Raw genomic sequence first — 16,020 nt, 5'->3', positions numbered from 1 at the left:
GGTACAGAGTTACACAGCTACAGAGGTACAGAGTTACACAGCTACAGAGTTACACAGCTACACAACTACACAGCTACAGAGATACAGAGGTACACAGCTACAGAGTTACAAAACTACACAGCTACAGAGGTACACAGCTACAGAGGTACAGAGTTACACAGCTACAGAGGTACAGAGGTACACAGCTAAAGAGGTACAGAGCTACACAGCTACAGAGGTACAGAGTTACACAACTACAGAGGTACAAAGGTACACAGCTACAGAATTACAAAACTACAGAGTTACACAGCTACACAGCTATAGAGTTACAGAGGTAAAGAGGTACAGAGGTGCACAGCTACACAATAACAAAAAACTGACAATATCAATGATCACATGTGATTTAATATATTTATTTCTTTGAACAGTAATGAGCTACCACTCAGATCATACCCCCTTCCTCGATACTCCAAGTAGGAGTACAGAACAGTCATCAATGACAAGTAACATATGAAATTAATCATTATTTCTTGCCCACTTCACGCTCAAAAGGGGGTATTACGACTCATCATCGTGGATAGCGAGACCAAACACTTTAGAAACACATTTCTCAAGTCAAGAACTATAGAAATGATGCCTGAAAGTATAGTCTTAACTTCCTCAGCGCCGCCAACAGAAGGTCATTGACGGAAACATCCTTCTGAGTAAGGGTGCAATTCTGTTGACGAGTAGGCCCAAAACGGCAAGTTAATACACACTAAAAAAATGTAAAACAAACTCTAACAATGTTCTTTCGTTCTGAACGGTACCGAAACATATATTAAATTTTGTTATTCTATTAGACGCTATATAAATAACATTAGTTACAGCTACATAGTTACACAGCTACACAGGTATAGAGGTACAGAGTTAAAGAGTTACACAGCTACAGAGCTACACAGCTACAGAGGTACAGAGTTACACAGCTACAGAGGTACACAGCTACACAGCTAAGGAGTTACACAGCGACAGAGGTACAGAGTTACACAGCTACAGAGCTACACAGCTACAGAGGTACAGAGTGACACAGCTAATGAGGTACAGAGGTACACAGCTACAGAGTTACAAAACTACAGAGTTACACAGCTACACAGCTACAGAGTTACACAGCTACACAGCTACACAGCTACAGAGGTACAGAGTTACACAACTACAGAGGTAAAGAGGTACACAGCTACAGAGTTACAAAACTACAGACTTACACAGCTACACAGTTACAGAGTTACACAGCTACACAGCTACAGAGTTACACAGCTACAGAGGTACAGAGTTACACAGCTACAGAGGTACAGAGTTACACAGCTACAGAGTTACACAGCTACACAACTACACAGCTACAGAGATACAGAGGTACACAGCTACAGAGTTACAAAACTACAGGGTTACACAGCTACACAGCTACAGAGTTACACAGCTACACAGCTACAGAGGTACACAGCTACAGAGGTACAGAGTTACACAGCTACAGAGGTACAGAGGTACACAGCTACAGAATTACAAAACTACAGAGTTACACAGCTACACAGCTATAGAGTTACAGAGGTAAAGAGGTACAGAGGTACAGAGCTACAGAGGTGCACAGCTACACAATAACAAAAAATTGACAATATCAATGATCACATGTGATTTAATATATTTATTTCTTTGAACAGTAATGAGCTACCACTCAGATCATACCCCCTTCCTCGATACTCCAAGTAGGAGTACAGAACAGTCATCAATGACAAGTAACATATGAAATTAATCATTATTTCTTGCCCACTTCACGCTCAAAAGCGGGTAATACGACTCATCATCGTGGATAGCGAGACCAAACACTTTAGAAACACATTTCTCAAGTCAAGAACTATCGAAATGATCCCTGAAAGTATAGTCTTAACTTCCTCAGCGCCGCCAACAGAAGGTCATTGACGGAAACATCCTTAATAATAATAATAATAGATTTTATTTGTTGGCGCCTTTCTGAGCACCCAAGGACACCTTACAAAAAACATAGAAAATATGAATAAAATACAACAGGAAATAAAATAGAATACAAAAAATTTTAGACTGGATATGCAAGTCTGAACAGGTGGGTCTTGAGGTGAGATTTGAATTGTCCAATGGAGTCAATCTGACGGATGCAGGGGGGGAGAGAGTTCCAGAGTCTGGGTGCAGAGCAACTGAAGGCTCTGCCACCCATAGTGGCCAGTTTAAATTTTGGTACAGACAGGAGAGCAGCTGAGGAGGAGCGTAGAGCACGGGTGGGGGTGTACGGGTGGAGAAGGTCTGACAGGTATTGAGGGACCAGGTTATGGAGAGCTTTAAATGTGAGGAGAAGAACTTTATATTGGATGCGGTGATGGACAGGTAGCCAGTGGAGCTGGATGAGGATGGGGGTGATGTGGTCAGTGCGTTTTGTACGGGTGGTGATTCTCATTCTTCTCAGTAAGGGTGCAATTCTGCTGACGAGTAGGCCCAAAACGGCAAGTTAATACACACTAAAAAAATGTAAAACAAACTGTAACAATGTTCTTTCGTTCTGAACGGTACCGAAACATATATAAAATTTTGTTATTCTATTAGACGCTATATAAATAACATTAGTTACAGCTACATAGTTACACAGCTACACAGGTATAGAGGTACAGTGTTACAGAGTTACAGAGTTACAAAACTACAGAGTTACACAGCTACACAGTTACAGAGTTACAGAGTTACACAGCTACAGAGCTAGACAGCTAGGTACAGAGTTACAAAACTACAGAGATACAGAGGTACTCAGCTACAGAGTTACAAAACTACAGAGTTACACAGCTACACAGCTACAGAGTTACACAGCTACAGAGGTACAGAGTTACACAGCTACAGAGTTACACAGCTACAGAGGTACAGAGTTACACAGCTACAGAGTTACACAGCTACAGAGCTACACAGCTACAGAGCTATACAGCTACAGAGGTACAGAGTGACACAACTACAGACGTACAGAGGTACACAGCTACAGAGTTACAAAACTACAGAGTTACACAGCTACACAGTTACAGATTTACACAGCTACACAGCTACAGAGTTACACAGCTACAGAGGTACAGAGTTACACAGCTACAGAGGTACAGAGTTACACAGCTACAGAGGTACAGAGTTACACAACTACAGAGGTACAGAGCTACAGAGTTACACAACTACAGAGGTACACAGCTACAGAGCTATAGAGTTACACAGCTAAACAGCTACAGTGTCAGTACAGTAACAGTGGACAGGGCTTCAGAGTTATGGAGTAAAGTCTGATATATGCTTTTACATTGCAATCACGCACATAGTCTACATATATACGATGTATGTTGTTGGTGGTGTTTGTGAAGGTACACAGCTACAGAGGTACACAGCTATACAACTACAGAGGTACAGAGTTACGCAGGTACAGAGTTACACAGCTACACAGCTACAGAGTTACACAGCTACAGAGCTACACAGCTACAGAGCTACACAGCTACAGAGGTACAGAGTTACACAACTACAGAGGTACAGAGGTACACAGCTACAGAGTTACAAAACTACAGAGTTACACAGCTACACAGTTACAGAGTTACACAGCTACACAGCTACAGAGTTACACAGCTACAGAGGTACAGAGTTACACAGCTACACAGCTACAGAGTTACACAGCTACAGAGGTACAGAGTTACACAGCTACAGAGATACAGAGGTACACAGCTACAGAGTTACAAAACTACAGAGTTACACAGCTACACAGCTACAGAGGTACACAGCTACAGAGGTACAGAGTTACACAGCTACACAGCTACAGAGTTACACAGCTACAGAGGTACAGAGTTACACAGCTACAGAGATACAGAGGTACACAGCTACAGAGTTACAAAACTACAGAGTTACACAGCTACACAGCTACAGAGGTACACAGCTACAGAGGTACAAAGTTACACAGCTACAGAGGTACAGAGGTACACAGCTAAAGAGGTACAGAGCTACACAGCTACAGAGGTACAGAGTTACACAACTACAGAGGTACAGAGGTACACAGCTACAGAATTACAAAACTACAGAGTTACACAGCTACACAGCTATAGAGTTACAGAGGTAAAGAGGTACAGAGCTACAGAGGGACACAGCTACAGAGTTACACAGCTACACAGCTACAGAGTTACACAGCTACAGAGGTACAGAGTTACACAGCTACAGAGTTACACAGCTACACAGCTACAGAGTTACAGAGTTACACAGCTACAGAGTTACACAGCTACAGAGTTACACAGCTACACAACTACACAGCTACAGAGATACAGAGGTACACAGCTACAGAGGTACACAGCTAAAGAGGTACAGAGGTACAGCGTTACACAGCTACAGAGGTACACAGCTAAAGAGGTACAGAGCTACACAGCTACAGAGGTACAGAGGTACAGAGTTACACAACTACAGAGGTACAGAGGTACACAGCTACAGAATTACAAAACTACAGAGTTACAGAGCTACACAGCTACAGAGTTACAGAGCTACAGAGGGACACAGCTACACAATAACAAAAAACTGACAATATCAATGATCACATGTGATTTACAGAGGTGGAAAAAGTACTGAAAAATTGTAATTGAGTAAAAGTATCTTTACTTTGCTTAAATTCTACTCAAAGTAAAAGTACTCATCTAAAAATTTACTCGAGTAAAAGTACAAAAGTACTTCATTTAAAATGTAATTTGAGTAAAAGTTACTTTCAGTTATTTCATGCAAAAAAAGGATGAGTCACGAATCAAATCCAGCACAAGTTGTTTTAATCAACTTGGAGGCATATTAAAGTTAAACATCCACACTTGCAAAAGCTCAGCTGAGCTCAGTAACATGATCCTTTTACTTCTGTAGAACAGGACAAAAAGGACAGTCACAACTTGTACTGTAAAGTGCAAACTATTTTCCGTCATATTTTCCAACCATAAAACACTAACACCAGAATCAAAGTATTCAAACACAAAATAAAGTGCCCAATGCCCGCAGGATCCTGCTATGCAATAAACCAAAATAAAATGCCCACAAGATCCCACAATACTGCCCACAATCTACAACTTTAGACTGGAAAAGCTCTTGTTTAATTTCAGCAGCAGCTGATTTTCGAAGTTTTTTGCTCTCTGGCGTAGCCTTATTAAGGCTCTCTCTCTCTCTCCTTATCTGAGAAACGCCTCTTTTTCCGGTCAGTTGCCATGACAACGTGACACTCACTGATCAACTGTTTGGACCTGAGTGAAAACTCAAACGACGGATCATTTTCACGTGTGGTGAAAGCATCTTAGCTCACAGAAGCTTTGAGCTCTGTGCTAACAGCTACCAGTCATGCTACAGCAGTGGCTGTGCCTTGTGAAGCCGCGGCTCGGTTCTCATTAACTCGGTCGGACCTCTCGGTCAGCTGGTGAAGCAGCGGTTTATGAGCATGACGTCTTTGACATGTCCCGTTATGCGCGACAATGCTCAACGAAGTTGTGACGTTACCAGGTGATGAAAAAGACATCTGCTCATGTGTTGATGGAGTGCGAAAAATTCATTTAATGAAATTAATAAATAATTAATGAAACAGCCCTCGCCAAATCTCACACCTACGTTTCTGGGAAAGTTGGCAGCACTGTGTTATCTGGGATTTTAAAACCAAACAACAAATAAACCGTTTGGGATGTAAGAAACAAAAACACATGCGCTCACTTACCACCACATGCTTTCGTAAATTAGATGTTGATGTCTTGAATGCTGAAAGCTCCGTTCTGCCGGGCAGGCACATTTTACACTGCATTATAATGTTGTTGCCTTTTGTGCGTTTGAACGCGAATAAGTCTTCCAAATTTGGCCAAGGGTTTTTTGTGGCTTTCCGCTCCAGAATTTGTATCTTCGTCGGGCCCTTCCTCCTCCATGATCTCCATATCAGCAACATCCATCTTCAAACGCGTAGATCCAACAGAGCGCGCAGAACGCAAGGCGCACTTTCACGTTAACTTCCGGGACACAGGGGTTTCCACCGCATTTAATTTTTTCACCATAAATTTTGTACTCAGTAACGTGAGGGGATTCAAATGTAGCGAAGTAAAATACTTGGGTCTAAATGTACTCGAGTAAAAGTAAAAATTACATATTTCAAAAACTACTTAGAAAATTACAAATTACTCATAAAAAGTACTCAATTACAGTAACGTGAGTAAATGTAATTTGTTACTTTCCACCCCTGGTGATTTAATATATTTATTTCTTTGAACAGTAATGAGCTACCACTCAGATCATACCCCCTTCCTCGATACTCCAAGTAGGAGTACAGAACAGTCATCAATGACAAGTAACATATGAAATTAATCATTATTTCTTGCCCACTTCACGCTCAAAAGAGGGTAATACGACTCATCATCGTGGATAGCGAGACCAAACACTTTAGAAACACATTTCTCAAGTCAAGAACTATAGAAACGATCCCTGAAAGTATAGTCTTAACTTCCTCAGCGCCGCCAACAGAAGGTCATTGACGGAAACATCCTTCTCAGTAAGGGTGCAATTCTGTTGACGAGTAGGCCCAAAACGGCAAGTTAATACACACTAAAAAAATTTAAAACAAACTCTAACAATGTTCTTTTGTTCTGAACGGTACCGAAACATATATATTAAATTTTGTTATTCTATTAGACGCTATATAAATAACATTAGTTACAGCTACAGAGTTACACAGGTATAGAGGTACACAGCTAATGAGGTACAGAGGTACAGAGTTACAGAGTTACAAAACTACAGAGTTACACAGCTACACAGTTACAGAGTTACACAGCTACAGAGGTACAGAGTTACACAGCTACAGAGTTACACAGCTACAGAGCTACACAGCTACAGAGGTACAGAGTGACACAACTACAGACGTACAGAGGTACACAGCTACAGAGTTACAAAACTACAGAGTTACACAGCTACACAGCTACAGAGTTACACAGCTACACACCTACAGAGTTACACAGCTACACAGCTACAGAGTTACACAGCTACAGACGTACAGAGTTACACAGCTACAGAGGTACAGAGTTACACAACTACAGAGGTACAGAGCTACAGAGTTACACAACTACAGAGGTACACAGCTACAGAGCTATAGAGTTACACAGCTAAATAGCTACAGTGTCAGTACAGTAACAGTGGACAGGGCTTCAGAGTTATGGAGTAAAGTCTGATATATGCTTTTACATTGCAATCAAGGCACATGGTCTACATATATACGATGTATGTTGTTGGTGGTGTTTGTGAAGGTACACAGCTACAGAGGTACACAGCTATACAACTACAGAGGTACAGAGGTACAGAGTTACGCAGGTACAGAGTTACACAGCTACACAGCTACAGAGTTACACAGCTACAGAGTTACACAGCTACAGAGCTACACAGCTACAGAGGTACAGAGTTACACAACTACAGAGGTACAGAGGTACACAGCTACAGAGTTACAAAACTACAGAGTTACACAGCTACACAGTTACAGAGTTACACAGCTACACAGCTAAAGAGTTACACAGCTACAGAGGTACAGAATTACACAGCTACAGAGGTACATAGTTACACAGCTACAGAGTTACACAGCTACACAACTACACAGCTACAGAGATACAGAGGTACACAGCTACAGAGTTACAAAACTACAGAGTTACACAGCTACACAGCTACAGAGTTACACAGCTACACAGGTACAGAGGTACACAGCTACAGAGGTACAAAGTTACACAGCTACAGAGGTACAGAGGTACACAGCTAAAGAGGTACAGAGCTACACAGCTACAGAGGTACAGAGTTACACAACTACAGAGGTACAGAGGTACACAGCTACAGAATTACAAAACTACAGATTTACACAGCTACACAGCTATAGAGTTACAGAGGTAAAGAGGTACAGAGGTACAGAGCTACAGAGGGACACAGCTACAGAGTTACACAGCTAGACAGCTACAGAGTTACACAGCTACAGAGGTACAGAGTTACACAGCTACAGAGGTACACAGCTACACAGCTACACAGGTACACAGCTACAGAGTTACACAGCTACACAGCTACAGAGTTAAAGAGTTACACAGCTACAGAGTTACACAGCTACACAACTACACAGCTACAGAGATACAGAGGTACACAGCTACAGAGTTACAAAACTACAGAGTTACACAGCTACACAGCTACAGAGTTACACAGCTACACAGCTACAGAGGTACACAGCTACAGAGGTACTGCGTTACACAGCTACAGAGGTACACAGCTAAAGAGGTACAGAGCTACACAGCTACAGAGGTACAGAGTTACACAACTACAGAGGTACAGAGGTACACAGCTACAGAATTACAAAACTACAGAGTTACACAGCTACACAACTACACAGCTACATAGATACAGAGGTACACAGCTACAGAGTTACAAAACTACAGAGTTACACAGCTACACAGCTACAGAGTTACACAGCTACACAGCTACAGAGGTACACAGCTACAGAGGTACAGCGTTACACAGCTACAGAGGTACACAGCTAAAGAGGTACAGAGCTACACAGCTACAGAGGTACAGAGTTACACAACTACAGAGGTACAGAGGTACACAGCTACAGAATTACAAAACTACAGAGTTACAGAGCTACAGAGGTGCACAGCTACACAATAACAAAAAACTGACAATATCAATGATCACATGTGATTTAATATATTTATTTCTTTGAACAGTAATGAGCTACCACTCAGATCATACCCCCTCCCTCGATACTCCAAGTAGGAGTACAGAACAGTCATCAATGACAAGTAACATATGAAATTAATCATTATTTCTTGCCCACTTCACGCTCAAAAGGGGGTATTACGACTCATCATCGTGGATAGCGAGACCAAACACTTTAGAAACACATTTTTCAAGTCAAGAACTATAGAAATGATCCCTGAAAGTATAGTCTTAACTTCCTCAGCGCCGCCAACAGAAGGTCATTGACGGAAACATCATTCTCAGTAAGGGTGCAATTCTGTTGACGAGTAGGCCCAAAACGGCAAGTTAATACACACTAAAAAAATGTAAAACAAACTCTAAGAGGTACACAGCTACACAGCTAAGGAGTTACACAGCGACAGAGGTACAGAGTTACACAGCTACAGAGTTACACAGCTACAGAGCTACACAGCTACAGAGGTACAGAGTGACACAGCTAATGAGGTACAGAGGTACACAGCTACAGAGTTACAAAACTACAGAGTTACACAGCTACACAGCTACAGAGTTACACAGCTACACAGCTACAGAGGTACAGAGTTACACAACTACAGAGGTAAAGAGGTACACAGCTACAGAGTTACAAAACTACAGACTTACACAGCTACACAGTTACAGAGTTACACAGCTACACAGCTACAGAGTTACACAGCTACAGAGGTACAGAGTTACACAGCTACAGAGGTACAGAGTTACACAGCTACAGAGTTACACAGCTACACAACTACACAGCTACAGAGATACAGAGGTACACAGGTACAGAGTTACAAAACTACAGGGTTACACAGCTACACAGCTACAGAGTTACACAGCTACACAGCTACAGAGGTACACAGCTACAGAGGTACAGAGTTACACAGCTACAGAGGTACAGAGGTACACAGCTACAGAATTACAAAACTACAGAGTTACACAGCTACACAGCTATAGAGTTACAGAGGTAAAGAGGTACAGAGGTACAGAGCTACAGAGGTGCACAGCTACACAATAACAAAAAATTGACAATATCAATGATCACATGTGATTTAATATATGTATTTCTTTGAACAGTAATGAGTTACCACTCAGATCATACCCCCTTCCTCGATACTCCAAGTAGGAGTACAGAACAGTCATCAATGACAAGTAACATATGAAATTAATCATTATTTCTTGCCCACTTCACGCTCAAAAGGGGGTAATACGACTCATCATCGTGGATAGCGAGACCAAACACTTTAGAAACACATTTCTCAAGTCAAGAACTATCGAAATGATCCCTGAAAGTATAGTCTTAACTTCCTCAGCGCCGCCAACAGAAGGTCATTGACGGAAACATCCTTAATAATAATAATAATAGATTTTATTTGTTGGCGCCTTTCTGAGCACCCAAGGACACCTTACAAAAAACATAGAAAATATGAATAAAATACAACAGGAAATAAAATAGAATACAAAAAATTTTAGACTGGATATGCAAGTCTGAACAGGTGGGTCTTGAGGTGAGATTTGAATTGTCCAATGGAGTCAATCTGACGGATGCAGGGGGGGAGAGAGTTCCAGAGTCTGGGTGCAGAGCAACTGAAGGCTCTGCCACCCATAGTGGCCAGTTTAAATTTTGGTACAGACAGGAGAGCAGCTGAGGAGGAGCGTAGAGCACGGGTGGGGGTGTACGGGTGGAGAAGGTCTGACAGGTATTGAGGGACCAGGTTATGGAGAGCTTTAAATGTCAGGAGAAGAACTTTATATTGGATGCGGTGATGGACAGGTAGCCAGTGGAGCTGGATGAGGATGGGGGTGATGTGGTCAGTGCGTTTTGTACGGGTGGTGATTCTCATTCTTCTCAGTAAGGGTGCAATTCTGTTGACGAGTAGGCCCAAAACGGCAAGTTAATACACACTAAAAAAAATGTAAAACAAACTGTAACAATGTTCTTTCGTTCTGAACGGTACCGAAACATATATTAAATTTTGTTATTCTATTAGACGCTATATAAATAACATTAGTTACAGCTACATAGTTACACAGCTACACAGGTATAGAGGTACAGAGTTACAGAGTTACAGAGTTACAAAACTACAGAGTTACACAGCTACACAGCTACAGAGCTAGACAGCTAGGTACAGAGTTACAAAACTACAGAGATACAGAGGTACTCAGCTACAGAGTTACAAAACTACAGAGTTACACAGCTACACAGCTACAGAGTTACACAGCTACAGAGGTACAGAGTTACACAGCTACAGAGTTACACAGCTACAGAGGTACAGAGTTACACAGCTACAGAGTTAAGCAGCTACAGAGCTACACAGCTACAGAGCTATACAGCTACAGAGGTACAGAGTGACACAACTACAGACGTACAGAGGTACACAGCTACAGAGTTACAAAACTACAGAGTTACACAGCTACACAGCTACAGATTTACACAGCTACACAGCTACAGAGTTACACAGCTACAGAGGTACAGAGTTACACAGCTACAGAGGTACAGAGTTACACAGCTACAGAGGTACAGAGTTACACAGCGACAGAGGTACAGAGTTACACAACTACAGAGGTACAGAGGTACACAGCTACAGAGTTACAAAACTACAGAGTTACACAGCTACACAGCTACAGAGTTACACAGCTACACAGCTACAGAGGTACACAGCTACAGAGGTACAGAGTTACACAGCTACAGAGGTACAGAGGTACACAGCTAAAGAGGTACAGAGTTACACAGCGACAGAGGTACAGAGTTACACAACTACAGAGGTACAGAGTTACACAGCTACAGAGTTACACAGCTACAGAGCTACACAGCTACAGAGGTACAGAGTTACACAACTACAGAGGTAAAGAGGTACACAGCTACAGAGTTACAAAACTACAGACTTACACAGCTACACAGTTACAGAGTTACACAGCTACAGAGTTACACAGCTACAGAGGTACAGAGTTACACAGCTACAGAGGTACAGAGTTACACAGCTACAGAGTTACACAGCTACACAACTACACAGCTACAGAGATACAGAGGTACACAGCTACAGAGTTACAAAACTACAGAGTTACACAGCTACACAGCTATAGAGTTACAGAGGTAAAGAGGTACAGAGGTGCACAGCTACACAATAACAAAAAATTGACAATATCAATGATCACATGTGATTTAATATATTTATTTCTTTGAACAGTAATGAGCTACCACTCAGATCATACCCCCTTCCTCGATACTCCAAGTAGGAGTACAGAACAGTCATCAATGACAAGTAACATATGAAATTAATCATTATTTCTTGCCCACTTCACGCTCAAAAGGGGGTATTACGACTCATCATCGTGGATAGCGAGACCAAACACTTTAAAAACACATTTCTCAAGTCAAGAACTATAGAAATTATCCCTGAAAGTATAGTCTTAACTTCCTCAGCGCCGGCAAAAGAAGGTCATTGACGGACACATCCTTCTCAGTAAGGGTGCAATTCTGTTGACGAGTAGGCCCAAAACGGCAAGTTAATACACACTAAAAAAATGTAAAACAAACTCTAACAATGTTCTTTCCTTGTGAACGGTACAGAAACATATTACATTTTGTTATTCTATTAGACGCTATATAAATAACATTAGTTACAGCTACAGAGTTACACAGCTACATAGGTATAGAGGTACACAGCTACAGAGGTACAGAGGTACAGAGTTACACAGCTACACAGCTACAGAGCTACACAGCTTCAGAAGTACACAGCTACAGTGTTACATAGCTACAGAGTTACACAGCTACAGAGGTACAGAGTTACACAGCTACAGAGGTACAGAGTTACACAGCGACAGAGGTACAGAGTTACACAACTACAGAGGTACAGAGGTACACAGCTACAGAGTTACAAAACTACAGAGTTACACAGCTACACAGCTACAGAGTTACACAGCTACAGAGGTACACAGCTACAGAGGTACAGAGTTACACAGCTACAGAGGTACAGAGGTACACAGCTAAAGAGGTACAGAGTTACACAGCGACAGAGGTACAGAGTTACACAACTACAGAGGTACAGAGTTACACAGCTACAGAGTTACACAGCTACAGAGCTACACAGCTTCAGAGGTACAGAGTTACACAACTACAGAGGTAAAGAGGTACACAGCTACAGAGTTAGAAAACTACAGACTTACACAGCTACACAGTTAGAGTTACACAGCTACACAGCTACAGAGTTACACAGCTACAGAGGTACAGAGTTACACAGCTACAGAGGTACAGAGGTATACAGCTAAAGAGGTACAGAGCTACACAGCTACAGAGGTACAGAGTTACACAACTACAGAGGTACAGAGGTACACAGCTAAAGAGGTACAGAGCTACACAGCTACAGAGGTACAGAGTTACACAGCTACAGAGGTACAGAGGTACACAGCTAAAGAGGTACAGAGCTACACAGCTACAGAGGTACAGAGTTACACAACTACAGAGGTACAGAGGTACACAGCTACAGAATTACAAAACTACAGAGTTACACAGCTACACAGCTATAGAGTTACAGAGGTAAAGAGGTACAGAGGTGCACAGCTACACAATAACAAAAAATTGACAATATCAATGATCACATGTGATTTAATATATTTATTTCTTTGAACAGTAATGAGCTACCACTCAGATCATACCCCCTTCCTCCAAGTAGGAGTACAGAACAGTCATCAATGACAAGTAACATATGAAATTAATCATTATTTCTTGCCCACTTCACGCTCAAAAGGGGGTATTACGACTCATCATCGTGGATAGCGAGACCAAACACTTTAGAAACACATTTCTCAAGTCAAGAACTATAGAAATGATCCCTGAAAGTATAGTCTTAACTTCCTCAGCGCCGCCAACAGAAGGTCATTGACGGAAACATCCTTCTCAGTAAGGGTGCAATTCTGTTGACGAGTAGGCCCAAAACGGCAAGTTAATACACACTAAAAAAATGTAAAACAAACTTTAACAATGTTCTTTCGTTCTGAACGGTACCGAAACATATATTAAATTTTGTTATTCTATTAGACGCTATATAAATAACATTAGTTACAGCTACAGAGTTACACAGCTACACAGGTATAGAGGTACACAGCTAATGAGGTACAGAGTTACAGAGTTACAGAGTTACAAAACTACAGAGTTACACAGCTACACAGTTACAGAGTTACACAGCTACACAGCTACAGAGTTACACAGCTACAGAGGTACAGAGTTACACAGCTACAGAGGTACAGAGTTACACAGCGACAGAGGTACAGAGTTACACAGCTACAGAGTTACACAGCTACAGAGCTACACAGCGACAGAGGTACAGAGTGACACAACTACAGATGTACAGAGGTACACAGCTACAGAGTTACACAGCTACACAACTACACAGCTACAGAGATACAGAGGTACACAGCTACAGAGTTACAAAACTACACAGCTACAGAGGTACACAGCTACAGAGGTACAGAGTTACACAGCTACAGAGGTACAGAGGTACACAGCTAAAGAGGTACAGAGCTACACAGCTACAGAGGTACAGAGTTACACAACTACAGAGGTACAGAGGTACACAGCTACAGAATTACAAAACTACAGAGTTACACAGCTACACAGCTATAGAGTTACAGAGGTAAAGAGGTACAGAGGTGCACAGCTACACAATAACAAAAAATTGACAATATCAATGATCACATGTGATTTAATATATTTATTTCTTTGAACAGTAATGAGCTACCACTCAGATCATACCCCCTTCCTCGATACTCCAAGTAGGAGTACAGAACAGTCATCAATGACAAGTAACATATGAAATTAATCATTATTTCTTGCCCACTTCACGCTCAAAAGGGGGTATTACGACTCATCATCGTGGATAGCGAGACCAAACACTTTAGAAACACATTTCTCAAGTCAAGAACTATAGAAATGATCCCTGAAAGTATAGTCTTAACTTCCTCAGCGCCGCCAACAGAAGGTCATTGACGGAAACATCCTTCTCAGTAAGGGTGCAATTCTGTTGACGAGTAGGCCCAAAACGGCAAGTTAATACACACTAAAAAAATGTAAAACAAACTTTAACAATGTTCTTTCGTTCTGAACGGTACCGAAACATATATTAAATTTTGTTATTCTATTAGACGCTATATAAATAACATTAGTTACAGCTACAGAGTTACACAGCTACACAGGTATAGAGGTACACAGCTAATGAGGTACAGAGTTACAGAGTTACAGAGTTACAAAACTACAGAGTTACACAGCTACACAGTTACAGAGTTACACAGCTACACAGCTACAGAGTTACACAGCTACAGAGGTACAGAGTTACACAGCTACAGAGGTACAGAGTTACACAGCGACAGAGGTACAGAGTTACACAGCTACAGAGTTACACAGCTACAGAGCTACACAGCGACAGAGGTACAGAGTGACACAACTACAGATGTACAGAGGTACACAGCTACAGAGTTACACAGCTACACAACTACACAGCTACAGAGATACAGAGGTACACAGCTACAGAGTTACAAAACTACACAGCTACAGAGGTACACAGCTACAGAGGTACAGAGTTACACAGCTACAGAGGTACAGAGGTACACAGCTAAAGAGGTACAGAGCTACACAGCTACAGAGGTACAGAGTTACACAACTACAGAGGTACAGAGGTACACAGCTACAGAATTACAAAACTACAGAGTTACACAGCTACACAGCTATAGAGTTACAGAGGTAAAGAGGTACAGAGGTGCACAGCTACACAATAACAAAAAATTGACAATATCAATGATCACATGTGATTTAATATATTTATTTCTTTGAACAGTAATGAGCTACCACTCAGATCATACCCCCTTCCTCGATACTCCAAGTAGGAGTACAGAACAGTCATCAATGACAAGTAACATATGAAATTAATCATTATTTCTTGCCCACTTCACGCTCAAAAGGGGGTATTACGACTCATCATCGTGGATAGCGAGACCAAACACTTTAGAAACACATTTCTCAAGTCAAGAACTATAGAAATGATCCCTGAAAGTATAGTCTTAACTTCCTCAGCGCCGCCAACAGAAGGTCATTGACGGAAACATCCTTCTCAGTAAGGGTGCAATTCTGTTGACGAGTAGGCCCAAAACGGCAAGTTAATACACACTAAAAAAATGTAAAACAAACTTTAACAATGTTCTTTCGTTCTGAACGGTACCGAAACATATATTAAATTTTGTTATTCTATTAGACGCTATATAAATAACATTAGTTACAGCTACAGAGTTACACAGCTA

General features: G+C 41.4%; 9 non-coding genes across 9 annotated transcripts; all 9 read right to left on the bottom strand.

The window, feature by feature from the left end:
• Positions 1-416: 416 nt before the first annotated feature.
• Positions 417-632, bottom strand: LOC133464246 (small nucleolar RNA U3). The gene has a single exon (XR_009784461.1). It is a non-coding gene; the product is annotated as a small nucleolar RNA U3 (small nucleolar RNA).
• Positions 633-1,679: 1,047 nt separating this feature from the next.
• LOC133464200 (small nucleolar RNA U3) lies at positions 1,680-1,895 on the bottom strand. The gene has a single exon (XR_009784420.1). It is a non-coding gene; the product is annotated as a small nucleolar RNA U3 (small nucleolar RNA).
• A 4,367-nt stretch (positions 1,896-6,262) lies between these two features.
• Positions 6,263-6,478, bottom strand: LOC133464256 (small nucleolar RNA U3). Its single transcript, XR_009784470.1, has one exon. It is a non-coding gene; the product is annotated as a small nucleolar RNA U3 (small nucleolar RNA).
• Positions 6,479-8,732: 2,254 nt separating this feature from the next.
• LOC133464227 (small nucleolar RNA U3) lies at positions 8,733-8,948 on the bottom strand. Its single transcript, XR_009784443.1, has one exon. It is a non-coding gene; the product is annotated as a small nucleolar RNA U3 (small nucleolar RNA).
• An 868-nt stretch (positions 8,949-9,816) lies between these two features.
• LOC133464190 (small nucleolar RNA U3) lies at positions 9,817-10,032 on the bottom strand. The gene has a single exon (XR_009784411.1). It is a non-coding gene; the product is annotated as a small nucleolar RNA U3 (small nucleolar RNA).
• A 1,895-nt stretch (positions 10,033-11,927) lies between these two features.
• Positions 11,928-12,143, bottom strand: LOC133464244 (small nucleolar RNA U3). The gene has a single exon (XR_009784459.1). It is a non-coding gene; the product is annotated as a small nucleolar RNA U3 (small nucleolar RNA).
• A 1,227-nt stretch (positions 12,144-13,370) lies between these two features.
• On the bottom strand, positions 13,371-13,579 carry LOC133464258 (small nucleolar RNA U3). Its single transcript, XR_009784472.1, has one exon. It is a non-coding gene; the product is annotated as a small nucleolar RNA U3 (small nucleolar RNA).
• An 887-nt stretch (positions 13,580-14,466) lies between these two features.
• On the bottom strand, positions 14,467-14,682 carry LOC133464220 (small nucleolar RNA U3). Its single transcript, XR_009784436.1, has one exon. It is a non-coding gene; the product is annotated as a small nucleolar RNA U3 (small nucleolar RNA).
• Positions 14,683-15,569: 887 nt separating this feature from the next.
• Positions 15,570-15,785, bottom strand: LOC133464219 (small nucleolar RNA U3). Its single transcript, XR_009784435.1, has one exon. It is a non-coding gene; the product is annotated as a small nucleolar RNA U3 (small nucleolar RNA).
• Positions 15,786-16,020: the final 235 nt, after the last annotated feature.

Source organism: Cololabis saira, chromosome 17 (assembly GCF_033807715.1).
Source record: "Cololabis saira isolate AMF1-May2022 chromosome 17, fColSai1.1, whole genome shotgun sequence".
Classification (NCBI taxonomy): Eukaryota; Metazoa; Chordata; class Actinopteri; order Beloniformes; family Belonidae; genus Cololabis; species Cololabis saira.
The sequence above is the reverse complement of the archived record's forward strand: the minus strand, read 5'-3'. Positions and strand labels throughout refer to the sequence as shown.